The 14,798-nt window shown below is 36.3% G+C and overlaps 1 protein-coding gene across 6 annotated transcripts in view; it reads right to left on the bottom strand.

Annotated features, from left to right (window-relative positions):
• Positions 1–14,798, bottom strand: part of LOC122637822 — a 231,169-nt gene that overhangs the window by 67,497 nt on the left and 148,874 nt on the right. For 4 of the 6 annotated variants that reach the window (XM_043830218.1, XM_043830222.1, XM_043830223.1 and 1 more), the window contains one exon: positions 8,251–8,375. The exons of the other annotated variants lie outside the window; for them this stretch is intronic. The gene's annotated coding sequence lies outside the window, so the exon portion shown is untranslated. The remainder of the gene's footprint in view (positions 1–8,250; positions 8,376–14,798) is intronic. 6 annotated transcript variants of the gene reach the window in all.

The following is a 14,798-nucleotide window of genomic DNA, read 5'->3' as shown; positions in this document are numbered from 1 at the left end:
TCGTTCGTTCTTCCTACTCGCTTTCTCTCTCTCTCTCTCTCTCTCTCTCTCTCTCTCTCTCTCTCTCTCTCTCTATCTCCATCTCTATCTCCCTTTCCTCTCTGTCAATCTAGGACGGAATTCGTTTCGAAAGCGGGTTTTTGCTTCGTTTCGAAAAGCAGATTTCTACCTTTTGCATTTAACCCTTTCTATTTGTATGATTCTCTCTCTCTCTCTCTCTTCCTCTCTTTCTCTTTCATTCTCAATGATTTTAAATATGAAATATTCAGAAATATTAGACCAATGAACACGTCTCTATCGTTCGATAAAATACCTGTTGGTAGAAATACAATGATCATACTTTCCTATTGAACGATAATATTTTGGTGATTGAACGAAGTAATGGCAGCGGAAACGGAGATATTTCTCGTTGTCAATAATTTCCTCTTGTTTTTTATTATAGCTATCATTCATTAGCACTGTTATGTTGCATTCACGTCCTATTACTTGAGTTTATCCTATGTCTAGCCACCGAGAAAAATTCTCGTACGAAATCGATTATTGTTATTATCTTTCCAAAAAATTTCTATTACTTCGAAAATAACATGAAAATCTTATGAGGAAACGAATCGTTATAATTCTGTATGAAACGTTGTTATTCGATTTTAATTAAGAAACAACACAACAATATCGTCATTCGTTCTCATTACTTTATTATTAATCTTCGATAGGAAACAAGACGATTTTTTCATCGATTGGGTGAGCAAAATTTCAGGAAAACGAGCAAGAGAAATTGGAAGGAAAGAGCGTTCGTTAAAGCATCGCACGTTCCGTGCAGCGTATCGCAATAACCGAGGATCTGATAGGTTTAACCTGCGAGGCTCGTAATCGTAGTAAACCGCGAGATTTTTCTTAATACACGTCTAAGAGATGAGACGGTAAGCTCGTTTAACGGACCTGCTTAAAGTCGTTAGGTGATAAAAGAAAGAAAAGGAAGTGGAGTGAGAGACGAGAATGATGAGAAGAAGAGAGAGAGAGAGAGAGAGAGAGAGAGAGAGAGAGAGAAAGAAAGATAGAAAAGAAGGTAGACTTTCGTGGTCCATTCGCCTCGTAGTCGGTTAATGACGATCCGAATTAACCACCGCGTTAATTCTTTTGTCGTTGGACCATAGAAGGAAAAGAGGATGACGATGACAAGAGGAGATGCTACATCTTGTCTGGGGATGAGACGTTAATGCTTGCAGCACCCCTCTTTTTCATACCCTTCTTATACAGTTCGTTTTTCCTTTTTCTATCTCTTACACACACACACACATACATCTGCCATTGCAAGCTATCTTCTTGTTACGTTCTCTCTACTACTACCTTTTACATCGCCCTCAACTTCTGTCTTCTGCTTTTCTTTCTTCTTTCCTTCTCTTCCTCGCTTTCCCCTCTCGTACTCTTCCAGAGGAAGATAGTAGGAGGAAACTTAACACCTCTCATCCACGCGCCTAATGGATTCACGTGGAATTATCCTCGTGGAATACCAAATGAGCGGTAAGGACTGTCGTATAATTTAGGCTCGGGCGTGGATATTAGGTGTACCCATTTAACGTTACGTCCCTAACTCCTTCGAGATGCGTCGAGAGTACGAGGAAGACAAAGGATCTCGGCCTCGTGGAGTCTTACATTCGGAGTTAACTCGACAAATGTGAAGGAAGGAAGGAAGGAAGGAAGGTTAAAGACGGCGGGCAATGGGCCAAAGTCACGGACCCGTTGGGCCTTTCGTTTATTGTCTGTACTTTATGCTCGGCTCAGTTCTGACAGGATTTTCATGGAGGAGAAGAGAGAAAGAGAGAGAGACAGAGAGAGAGAGAGAGAGAGAGAGAGAGAGAGAGAGAGAGAGAAATAACTACCTTTTACTTCTCAAATTAACGTGTAACAACCACGGAGAATAATCCGTTTCAACGACCTACGATGTTAAAGCACAAGAGAAATTGCAATGAAATTGCAACTCGGGCCTTCTCGGCTCTTCGTTCGAATAATTTGACCTTCGGTCGAAATTCGACATACATAGATAGCTCGGATCGATCCGAATAATTCCAGAATGAGTATTTCTTTTCTCGTTGAAGTTTCGACGCGTTATTTGAGGCTAAAGTTTTCCAGTTAATTGTGAATATTTTGAGAAACGATAAGAGAAACGAAAAGAATTCAATGTTATCCAAGTCACTCAACTTTGTCATGCTATTATTAGACTCTTAAATTTTAGAAACGTTAATTTTTTTTACTTTAATTACAAATATGATAGTAAAGGATTGATTTTTATCAAAATAATTTTTAAATGATCAAATAATTAACAACTGTTCGAATGAGACGACTGTAAGATCCCGTAATTATTGATCCGAAATAGTCGAAACGAGAAGGCATGAAAAAGCCTGCGATATGGAACAAAAGGGCTGTTAGAAAGCAAGAGGGTAGCCATGAGAGAAAGAAAGGGAGAGAACAACAAAGAGACTTAGACGAAAAATGTGGACGAAAAGAAAATACGGCGACGAATTCTCTGAAGGAGAAGAAAGGTGCAGAGAAAAGCCTCAGATTAGAGTAGGTATATTGAGAAAATCGAAAAAGAACTTTCGTGAAATTTCTGAAAATGGCTTCTATGCTGAGATTTTTTCAAAAGCTATAGATAATCCGGAAATCGAGAAACGATTTTGTTCGGTTATTGGAACTTCACGATGAGTTGTTGTCAGATTTACATCACAATACGGAACGTCGCACGTCAATGCGGTTTTAGTTTTGTTATTTTAACTACGATTACGAGTCGTAATCTCCTGGTTTTTTCATCTTCTACATCAAAATAATTTCTTATTTACAAGTTATATCTATTGAACTTTCACTATAATTTCAACAAAATTAGAAATTATATTCTGATTTGATATATCATTTGTTACTTTACGAATAATATCATGGTATATGAATTTTTAATTACGATATATCAATCTTTTATTATAATATGTAAAGCATATATTAATTTTTCAAGAAAGATTATTGACTTTTAAAGTTCTTTATCAAGAAATCGATATAACTTAATTGTCTCGTTCAACTAATTGAATTTATTACGCGAAATCGTCTCGCGTCAGCATTATTCCGACAGTCAGTGACCTCTTACGAAGAAGGGGGAAGAAGGAAGGGGAGAAGCGATGTCGCGCTTACCTCGAAGAAAATCTATCTTCCTCGAAGTGATGGAAACCCTTCTAGTAGATCGCTCGAAAGCCGGACGGAGAGTATCGCGGATGGCTTGGTGGATCGGTTAATTTACGTCCCATCAGTATCACGACATTACCACGGCGTGGGATATCCGTTGATGGCAATGCTAAATGTAATTAACGACTGACCTCATATATGCGGATAACCCTCAGGCTTGTCGTCGTAGTCGTCGTAATCGTAGTCGTCTCGCTCAGTGACTACCGTTCAAATTCAAGGTTAACACTTTGGCAATCATGATAAATTCAACGAGCCACAGAAAATCAAATAATCCAAATTAATTTAATTGCGCTATCATCCCTTTTTATGTATTATAAGTCCTTTATTTGATAACGTAAATGTAACTGACTATACGATCGTTTAACATAACAAGATTTGTGACAAATAATGATAGATCGAAAGAATATCAGATAGGTACCATATTGTTGTGCTCTTGGGTTTCGCAAAAAAATGATCCCTACCTACTAACGCAGTACCGACGTATGAATCTAATACCTGACGATATAAATCAGGCACGTCCAAGCGTGGTGGCTGTGCAAGCACTTTCATGCGTCATACTATTATGCGACAAGAATGTCATTAGTCAAAGATAAATCTAGCACATTCTGTCTCAACTATCGTCTTCCATCACTGCAAAGGATCCAAACCCTATTGCCATAAGTTAAAAGAAGAATAATACAAATTTAACTCCGAAAAGAAAATAGACTTCTCTTTTCTGTTATCTAACCTGGCCCTCATCCAAAAGAGACTTTCTGGATATAAACGATATAAATCGAGCACGAAGTCTAAACGAGATCCTATACTTACGTATCCTACTGTCTTCGTTCAAAGGAACCGATTAACTTTAAACTCCATCATCGTTTTACGTTCACCTTGTCACAATGCGAATCTCGCGGCACCGATTAGTCCTAATATTTTCTTCTTTTCTCCTTGACGTTCGTCTGGGTTCAGTCATTTTTATATATCTAGTCACGACGCATGCTATCTATTTTATATAACATTTCCTTCCGAAAGAAAAATATTTTTCACGATAAATGTTATATATAAACTGATTCCAATATTTCAAAAAATAGAAAACTGATTCCGAGACAGTTTTTAAACAATCGAAGAATTTTCAATTTTTCGAAAAAACTTTATAATCGAGAAAAGAGAACTTTGTGTTTAGAGGTAAGATAGCAAAATGATCTATGTGTATTGTTATTTGCAGTAATGTAACTAGCGCTTATTCCGTCGAGTATCAATTATAATCAATGACATCGGTTAACCATTGATCACTATCATGACATATAATTTATATCTTCGTGGTATTTAATCGTTTGTCATAATGTACGCTACAGAACATACTGTTGGAATATTATTTACTTCGATAAACATTATCTTTTGTTGTTCGACACAATGAGATAGAAAGATGAAATATAATTAATGATCCAATGAAAAACTCAATAAATGTGTACATATATATATTTGCAGGACTAATTCGTAGAACTAATTTTTAACAAATTATTTATAACAATTTGTTCAATCTTTAGAATTTTTGTTATAAAAAATTGTTTATAAAATTATTAATATAGTTTTTATTTCAAGTCTTTACGATGTTCAATTTCTAAGGTATTCCAATTTAAATAAAAAGTGTTTTGTAAACGTTGAGCCACTTGATCTACTACGTTGATCTGATAATTTCACTACAAAGAGGCATTGACACAGTGACCTATATAAACTTCCAGCCTTTACGCCAGTTTTATTATGTAAACAGTGAAAAGTGAAAAGTATTTATTTTCTGCAGTTAATATTCACACTACTTGTTTTTCAGATAATGAATGACGAATATCGAAACTATGTATATTCCGATCGGAAGGTCTAGAGACTTGGAACAAAAACCTATATATTTCGATATTATCGATATAAGAGCGATTTTATTAATATTATACAAATACGTATATATTTCAATAATGCACAGTTACGTAAGTACCTATTTCAATGTACTTTTGAAATCGATTTTCAGAAATGTATTCTTTTTTTTCATTATCTTATCGTTATAGATATTGTATAATCTTCGAATGTATTTATAATTAAATATTCAAATATAAATTTTCAAATAATACACAAATATAACATCAATGTTTATTAGAATATTGTATTGACCGCACGAATGAGGTGGTTTGGTGGTTACGCCGGAGGCTATAATTGCGTTTCCATTCGTATGAACGTAAATCAATGTATTTCACATATATGTACATCGATTTGTCATCAATTTTTTATAATTTGTTCTTTTTTTGTTGGTGGTGTGTAATAGTACTTCTCTGTATTATTAAACTTTGTACATATACTGTACACGAATATTTATTGCTTTCTATCGCTACCCGAACATAGAGATGCATGCCTCCGATTAAACAAATATGTATTTCGCGTACAGCAACGAGAAATTTAATCAGGACGGCATTGCTCCGATAATTGAAAAATCGCGTTTGCTTGTTTTACAAATCTCTGCGCATGTTCGAATACCTGTATAGAATGACTCGTAAAAATAAAGACACGAAAAGCTCTTTCGGTTTTATGATCGTTTAAGAATCGTTACGATATATCCCTGACATAAATTTTATGCAACATGTTGATCGTAGGAAATAAAAATACCACGAGGCGTTTCACTTTTGCTTCGTTAATAAAAGGAAAAATATTTTGGGCTATTCACGGAAATCGGGAAATGATTATTTGTCATTTTTAATAACGGATATTAATTTTTTAGCTCTTTTTAACGATCCTAGATATATCGACGGGAATATGAAAACCAAAATTTTAATGAGATTTTATAAGCAGGCCATATATTCGCTGCAACTCTTCGAATTACGAAACATTTTGATAATCAGCCATCTAACGAGTTTACTTTATCTTTCGACAAGACAAAGCGCGAGAATACGAGGATAGGAAGATACGATGGCGCATCGTCCATCATTGTCCAAGCGTACCAGTATCTTTATCACTGATCGAGTTTCCAATAACTTTTAACGAAACAACAGGAAGATGTTCGCTCGACGCAATTATTTCTACGGTAGTTAACTTTGATTAACTTCGTATAGATAAAAGCAAGAGGGGTCATGCAAATATAGAATTTCAATAAAAATTTGTTCGTTCGTTCGTTCGTTCGCAACGACAGAACAGAGGAGAAGAGTAACTGTCCGATGCCAATAGATCAATCGAAGCTTGCGTTTAGTTCTATAGTAGTATCTCTCTTGCGAGAGTTGCGAGCATGCTAATTAATTTTACTCGTGACTGCTGCTATCTCATGACGCGAGAAGCAACGTTCGGTGGTCCTTTGAATCAGTCCGAAGCAACGTCATCGTCCAAAATCACGGTCGAGCGGAGAGGCAGTAATGTTTCGATCGGTGGGAATGCGTATGTCGCAATGCAACGAGGAGGGAGAGAGAGAGAGAGAGAAAGAGAGACATAGATACACAAAGAGAGGCAAAGAGAGAGATAGAAAGAGAAAGGGATATGTGGCAGTAGGCATATTTGTATTTCTCGCTTGCGCAAATTTTGCAGTGGTACGAGGCCTAGCCGAACTGACCATACGTATATACATGGATTTACACAGAAAAAGAAACGAATACGCGTGTGCGTATACTGTTGCGCTATTTGCTTCGAAGCGTCCAGTACAACGGCTATCCCAAGAGCTCTACACTCCACGTTATTACCTCGGGTGCCTCGTCGTTCCCATTAATTCTCTCTATTCAACATCGCATTCCTGTTCTGCGTTACGTGTACCAGGGAGGATGCGCAGAACGATGACGCTTCGACGATGATGACAACGACGACGGTGTTGGCGGCGACGACGACTACGATGACGACCACGACAACGACGACTACGATGACAACGACGACTAGGACTGCTTTTAGAATTGCATTCGCGATCATACAACCACGGATATATCCGGGACTCTGACGGAACGTAACAAAAGAATCTCCTCTTTTCCCTCTCATCCTCTTCCTCTTTCTCTCTCTCTCTCTCTCTCTCTCTCTCTCTCTCTCTCTTCTTTCTCTTTCTCCCTTCTCCCAACCTTTCGCCGACGCCACTCATTCGAATGGATTCGTTTGCTAGCAGTCTCGATCGAGAATTACCGTTCTACCTTGAGTGTGAATATATCCTCTTCTCTCTGTAATCCCTTCGTGTTTTAAATCCTTTCTCCATGACGTATGAAGCGGGAAAAACGCTCACGTTTTATACTGAAAAATGACGATTCTTTGCACTCTTCAAGATATCAGAAAGAAGGTGCAAAAAAGAGAAATAAAGATATATATGTATATATAGAGGGAGAGAGAGAGAGAGAGAGAGAGAGAGAGAGAGATTCATATTTAAAAATAGACTTCTTCGATTTAGAGGTCTTTTTAATTTTAATCCCTATTATACAGACATTATTACGATGAATATTTTGATATCGAAAAATGAGTATATATATCGATATAACGATGAACTTTCGAGTGAACAATGAGCAAAATCGCTCGTCCAAATGTCCATTCTCTCCTTCTGCTATTTCGGCAAAGGTCATCGTGAAATATTTGATCTGTCGGTAATTTTGCTTGATCGGGGAAAACAAAAATAGAGCTTCACCGTAGTGTTCTGCACTGTCTTTTTCTCTACAAAGCTCTCAGTCGTGTCAATTATCATGCGATCGGCTATGTCGATCTTGACATGAATACCTGCAACGTCGATATGAGATTGCCATCCGTTAAGCTCTGAATCATGGAAAATGGGGCGTCGACACTCGCAAAATTGACGCATCCATTTATTGTTTTGCGAACACATTCTCCTTTCCTTTTTCTCTATTTATATATATATATATATATATATATATATATATATATAACATACATATACATGCGAGAAATATACATGGCATTTTAAATCGATTTTAACATGTCGAATATAACCGTAATGATTTCGTAATTTTTATAATAAAAATTGTGTTTCGATTAAATATATGCCCAATGCATAAAACCGAGACACGAGACTGAACTTTCGGCATTACTCACCATTAGAGCTTTTGCGTGGGATAAGAATGATATACTCCGACGGGCACGCACACTTTCATTATCCACTTGTAGTTCCGGACTTGCCACGACCGAAAGTTGGGACTACGCTTATGCGTGTGTAACTTCTGAAATTATACACACGGGTTTCATCAGTTATGTTTTTAAAACGTGGGAGTAAGAGGCCGCCTTAATGCGTCGCGAAAAGAAATCGCAAACAATGGTAATTTTAGATAAGAAAAAACAACAACATGAAAAAGTGCAAAACGAACAAAAAAATAATGAAATACAAGGTCGCTCAGAAAAACGTGTTCGAAGTTGCGTTTGAACGAGGTATAGGATTTCATAGTTATTTTTTCTTTCTCGTCTCTTTTTTGTCTTGTTTTTTTCTCTCATTTTTTTCTCTCTCTCTCTTTTTTTTTTATCGGACGTGTAATAGTTCTCGTGAGTTTGATCATGTAACGAGATCTCTCCGTTTCGTTTCCGAATTCCAAAGCACGTGAACGCGACACACGAGAGAGTCTCGTCTCTGGAACAGTATAAACGGGAAAGTACCAAGCCTCGTGACTAGAGAGGAAGAGAGATACGAAGGGAGAGAGTGTGTGTGAGAGAGAAAGAGAGAGAGAGAGAGAAAAGTGGACCATTGTCATCCATCTTGCGAACGCGAATATGAGTATCAACAGTGGCTCGTTGTTGTTTCCAAGCGCAGGCGTTTTAAATAATTAATTGGTCAGTAAAATGGAACTCAGCGGATATGAATTCGGAGCCATTCGTTAATTTCATGGTTCATTTGCTACGCTCTTTCCGCTTGGCTCTCTCTCTCTCTCTCTCTCTCTCTCTCTATCTCTCTCTCATTCTGACACGCGTGCGAGCTCGCCCGCTATTCGCGATATTCATCTCTAACCTACTTCGTCCATCTCTCTTTTTTTCATTACACGATACTCGGCATGTATGAATGTGTCGACCTATCGGCCGAACGTAATTCTTCTTGTACGCGGTCGGCGGCCGCAATTGCGGGCGATCATCGCAGCTCGTACGTATTTTCTCTGCCACTTCTGCCCGAACTCCTGTCATTTTTTTCACCCTTCCCTCTTTCCAGCCTCGACAAACGTCGCAGACCAGTTATAAAAAAATGTTTTGTTAATACGCGAGACCATGCGAGCAGTCTGATTAAAAATAGATCGTTAGTGTAGTCAGATTGATTTAATCTTGAAAATAATTCGTACGTAAGCAAAGTTCGATAAAGATGAAATAAAAAAATAAGCAAATATTTTTAGGATGAATTATCTTATGAGAAGAAATTCTTAAATATAAATAAAAATGATTAAAGAATAGAATCGAATGTTTTACGTAGATCTAATTATTTTAACCAGGATCGTTAATCTATAATAAAATAGGAAGAGGTAATAAAAAATGAAAATTCTCGTATAACTTCATTACTGCTCAGTCTATGTATTGACTCGTACTACTTACGTTATCCGAAGGAAACTATGTACATACATCTACGAACTATGTTCCTTAATTAGAAACTTCTCCGTGCCCTTATCCGACCCGTTAATACTCTTCATACGAATTTACAAATTCTCTTCCAATATTCGCCGATCGTTATAACTATATTTCGTTAAAAAATAAAGCAAAACTTTTTGGTACACGGTTTGGTACAAACTTTAAAAGTCCAGTTTAGCTTAATTAAAACTCCCTCGATGAGATCGCTTGCACGCAATATCTTTCAAATATGAGTAAAAAAGATTGCAAATGCAATCATCATGCATTCCAAGTACCCTCATTCACCCGATGAAACAAATATACTCTCAATATAGATCTCTTTTTCTTTCCATTTATATTAACGTAACACATTATTGTGGCATTAGTTGCGGACTAGAGCGTATGCAGAGAATAACTTTCGAGAGTAGAAACGACGAGGTACTACAGAAATTCGAAGTCTTTCGCCAATTATGGCGATACCAGATCATAGTGGCAACGGGCAGGTTAATTGGGTTACATGTTGAGGATTTGCGTCCAATAAGCTCCTTGCACCTCGATATACATGAATACGTACACGAATATTCTACACGCGTTTGCATAGACTCATCATATTGGAATTTCGGTATGATTCTCACTTTTACAATGTAATTTGCCACGAAAATCGTTGAACTATCTTCTCTCTCTCTCTCTCTCTCTCTCTCTCTCTCTCTCTCTCTCTCTCTCTCTCTCTCTCTCTTTCTCTCTTGCTCATTCCGTCACTCGTAAGCTAAAAATTGCTAACCAATGTATACTATTAGGTTGTATGTCAATAATAGGTCTACTGTTTCATGCATTTTTTTAACGACGATAGAAAAAAGCAAGAAGAAGACGAAGAAGAAGCAAAAGGAAGTGGAATAAGTCACGCTAACCTCAGACTATCTTAGCAGTTTTATTCAAATGCATGTTGAACGAAGCCGTCTCTCCTTTCGCATTCGTGTGACCTCCTTGTAAAAAACATCTACGTGTCATCATCAACTCCCTTTTTTTATCCACAACCTAAGCAACGAGGAATATGCGACAGCGCCTTTCACTTTTAAATACTTCCGCTAGAGATATTTTATAAGTATATTTTTCGAATCTTTTTTTTTTTAATGTTCGAAACCACACGAAACACTTTCGAAAATGTCATAATTTCTCAAAATACTCCTGGTAAAAGTCGAAAAATCATTAAAGATCATTAATGAGTATATTTCGTCTTGTTTTATAAAGGATTTTACTGTATTTTCAAAATATCCACTTTTCAAAACGATTTCTATTAATTTATTTCATTGTATTCTTTAGAAAAAAATATTCCGATATAAAAGGAGGATTAAGAAAAGGAAAAAAGATAAAAGATGATAACGAATATGAAAATATGGCGTCAATCATTTGTAAATTGTAATTGAAACATTGTTTTACTTTACGATTTATGACTGCGGGAAAGATACGTGTGTTCACTGTACGAATATGAAAGAATAAAAAAGAAGAGTACGAAAGTTTGTATTGTCTAGCCGTAACACGTTTTTATCATTTAGTTTGGTTCGTTCAATGTGAAATTCACGGTACGATTTGGTTTTCCCGAGTCGATTCTTTTCTCCTTTATACTCTGATGAAAGCGTCGATTTGGCTCCCAGTGCGATTTTTAACGGCACTCTCATTCAATGCAGGACGTCACGAAAAAAATATAAAAAAAGACGAGAGAGAGAAGAAGAAGAAGCAAAAAAAAAAAACGGAAAAAAGAAAAAATAAATAAAAAAAAGTGATTCCTTTCGTTCCATTCCAGAGAGTAAATATCGCTCTTTTTGAAATACACAAATCATTTCGTTCGAGACGAATCATTGCATACGACGTGTTTATAAAGACGACGCAGTCTTGCAAGAACTTGTGATAAATATTTTTCCTTATCATTTTTATTTCCCTTAACATCAAATCGCGATTTAATGAAGAAAACGTAGAATCGAGGGCATATACCAAAGCAAGAATAAGTTTTAATAAATAATTATATCAATATAATTATAATTATATTTACTTTTGTTCATTAAAATAATAATCCGTAAATAACGATAAAAAGAAAATTTTTCATCGCGATAAATAACACTTCTCGTTCAGTTATATTTTGTCCATTCCAATAAAGTCTTACAAACGTTTATTATCTATTTTAGGAAACGAATGAAACGTGTTTATCGTCATTTGAATCTCCAGCGAATATCATGAAATAGAGATTTGTAATTAATACACATCATTGGAAATAATATAAAAAGAAATATTTCAATAAAAACCATGTAATTTTTCCTAATAAAAAAGATCAAAAGGCAAGGCGAGGCACATTGAACGAATACGTTGGCGAGAATTGCTTTTGTACGCAATACCCATGGATAACCGTAGCAACATGTTCCGTTGAAAAAACGAATAAAACGTACAAAGGCAATAACATCGTTGAATTCTCTTTTTTACGGTCAAAAAACTAACAGAATGTGAAGTAGTTCGACGAGCACTTGTAGAAAAAGCAATCGATTTCTTTTTTATTTTGTTGTGAAAGTAGCAACAATGAGACAGAAACGATAAATTGATAAGAAGAAAAAAATAATAAGTGATCTTTCATTTTCTTTTCTTTCGAAAAAAGAACATAACATTTTATTGCGAACTAGCTACATATCTTATCGAATACGTTGCATCATTTATTTCTCTTTCTCTCTCTCTCTCTCTCTCTCTCCCCTTAATAACCCTACATCATTTAACAAATCAGAATCAAAATGTCAACTTCGGGAACTCGTTAGGTATAATAGAATTTAAATGTTGGTAGTCGTGTCGTGATAGCTATTTCGTAAAGACATTAAATAACTATCAGAAAATCGAGAACCTTCGGGGTAATAAAATTTGTAATGTACAAATTACCTCATTTCCCTTTTATCACTTTTGAATCTAGAGTGATAGCGAATAAAAAATAAAATTAAAAAAAAAAGAAGAAAAAAAAAAATAGAAAAAAGATAGAAAAAAAAAGAGAACAAAAAATTCGACGCTGTTCATGTCGAAAATAATCGAGCTCTTGATAGGACACGACTAATAGCACAAGAGTCTCGTATAATCTATTTCACTTGCTAACCGTGAAAGCGAGGAGCTATCTACGCGAAAGCAGCGTTCGTTAGTATGGAGATAATCGTTTTTGTAGTCCGACTCCGTGATTTAAACCACGTGCATCGCATGTTCCTCGTTAGCAAACGTTTCCTAAAGAAAAATGTACAAAAAAATTCTTTTCCTCTTTCAACAAATTCTTATAAAAATTCTTAACCTGGATATATAAAAATGTATCAGACATTTTTCTGTTATTAGATACCTAGACGAATTAAACAATAATTCGAATCTAAATATGATTCAATTTCAGTTATTTCAACGATTTGAACGTTCCCTTGCAAATTCGTCGGGAATTAACAGACTAAAAAGCACCCACCTATTTGACGTTTTGAGCATCCTTTTTCATGGACACAATTCACCTCTTTCGATTTTTTTTTTATCTATATACCTATAGGGATAGAGTACAAAGGGGAAAGAGAGAGAGAGAGAGAGAGAGAGACAGAGACAGAGAGAGAAGGGGGAGTCGATTCCGCATAAAACGCAAACTACGTGACATGAATAATTCTATTCGTGTTATGCGGCGTCGCAGCCAGCCGCAAATCCGTATGCGTTCAATCTGAGGCGTTCCATGGGCTTCAACCTCTTTCCCCTTCCTCTTTCTCTTGCTATCTCTCCCCTACTTATTACATCAAAAGATCAATTAAACCGAACGCTTTAAAATCTGACACGGATGTAGGGATGAAGAAAGATACTCGGTATCTGTCGCTTACTCAGTAGCGAACGAACTATTATTCATCCCTGCGAAGTTTCGACCCGTTATATATATCCAGCTTCTATTTAGACTTCCCCTACTCTTTCAAATATCTCTCCATCCTGATATTCTGTGAATAAAAATTTCTCCTACTTTCGTGTTTTCAATCAGTATGAAAATGTCGATTGAAGGATACGGTACAATATTGTTGTTAATCGTTACATCAAAAGTAACGAGCTTATCGTTTAGCTATCTACCAAACAATAAACGTGAAGGAGAACTAATATTCGAGAACGAAATTTATCACTTTTGCCTTTCATTTCGTAAAGCGACTCGTAAGTGTTCATATAACGCGCAATATTCTAAAGTACTCTCGTATAATCTTTCTCGAAAGAAACGCTCGGTCGTCGACTGCTCATTATTACCTCGTTTTAATTCCCATCGAGTTCCTAAATGAGAGAAATCGAAGGGAAAAGGAAACGTGGCTAAAACCGTCGCTTTCTGTCCACGATTCGACAATAAATGCTCTATAATCTGTCGATGGAAAACAGTCCGCATTTCATTTCGATAACGCGAATGAGCATTTCAGTTAACGGCGCACAATCTATTTAATTAATCACTTTAATTAAAATTGTTAGTAATTAAATATTTTCTCGAACGTCATCTCACTGACAAGGCTTTAATCAAAATAGAAATATATGCGCTCGGTACTAGCGTTTTAATTACGCAAAATATGAACGCGCGCACACGCTACTGGCGAACGAATTTTTCTTAGATAGAGAAAAATGTATTAGTCCCTTTCGTTCTATCTCTATTTGTGTCTTCTTTCTACGACTTTCTCTCTTTCGAAGAAACGAGAACGAATGAAAGAAGTAAGTATACATACTTTCTCGTTCTAATTAACCGACACCTCACGCGTGTCTTATTAAACACGTAGCGTTCGTGGAACGAGAGAAAAGAGAACGGTAACAACGATAGCAAGTGACAACACCTATTACAAGTTTCCCAATTACTTCAAAGCTCTGGAAGCGACATCCTTTCGGGAAATAATTCGTGTTTCTCGTGCATTCCTGTTACGATTTCTATCGTTTGTTTCGGTCTTCCATTTTCCTCTTTTCTTATTCCTTCGCAAACAATCGCCACGACGCGACTGATGTAATCACGACCTTAATGACTTTGCTATCTAACCATACCGTAATTTGTAAAACTTTTCTTTTTTACAAAA

Source organism: Vespula pensylvanica, chromosome 2 (assembly GCF_014466175.1).
Source record: "Vespula pensylvanica isolate Volc-1 chromosome 2, ASM1446617v1, whole genome shotgun sequence".
NCBI classification, from domain to species: Eukaryota; Metazoa; Arthropoda; class Insecta; order Hymenoptera; family Vespidae; genus Vespula; species Vespula pensylvanica.
Note: the sequence above shows the minus strand (reverse complement) of the source record. Positions and strands in the feature narration are given on the sequence as shown.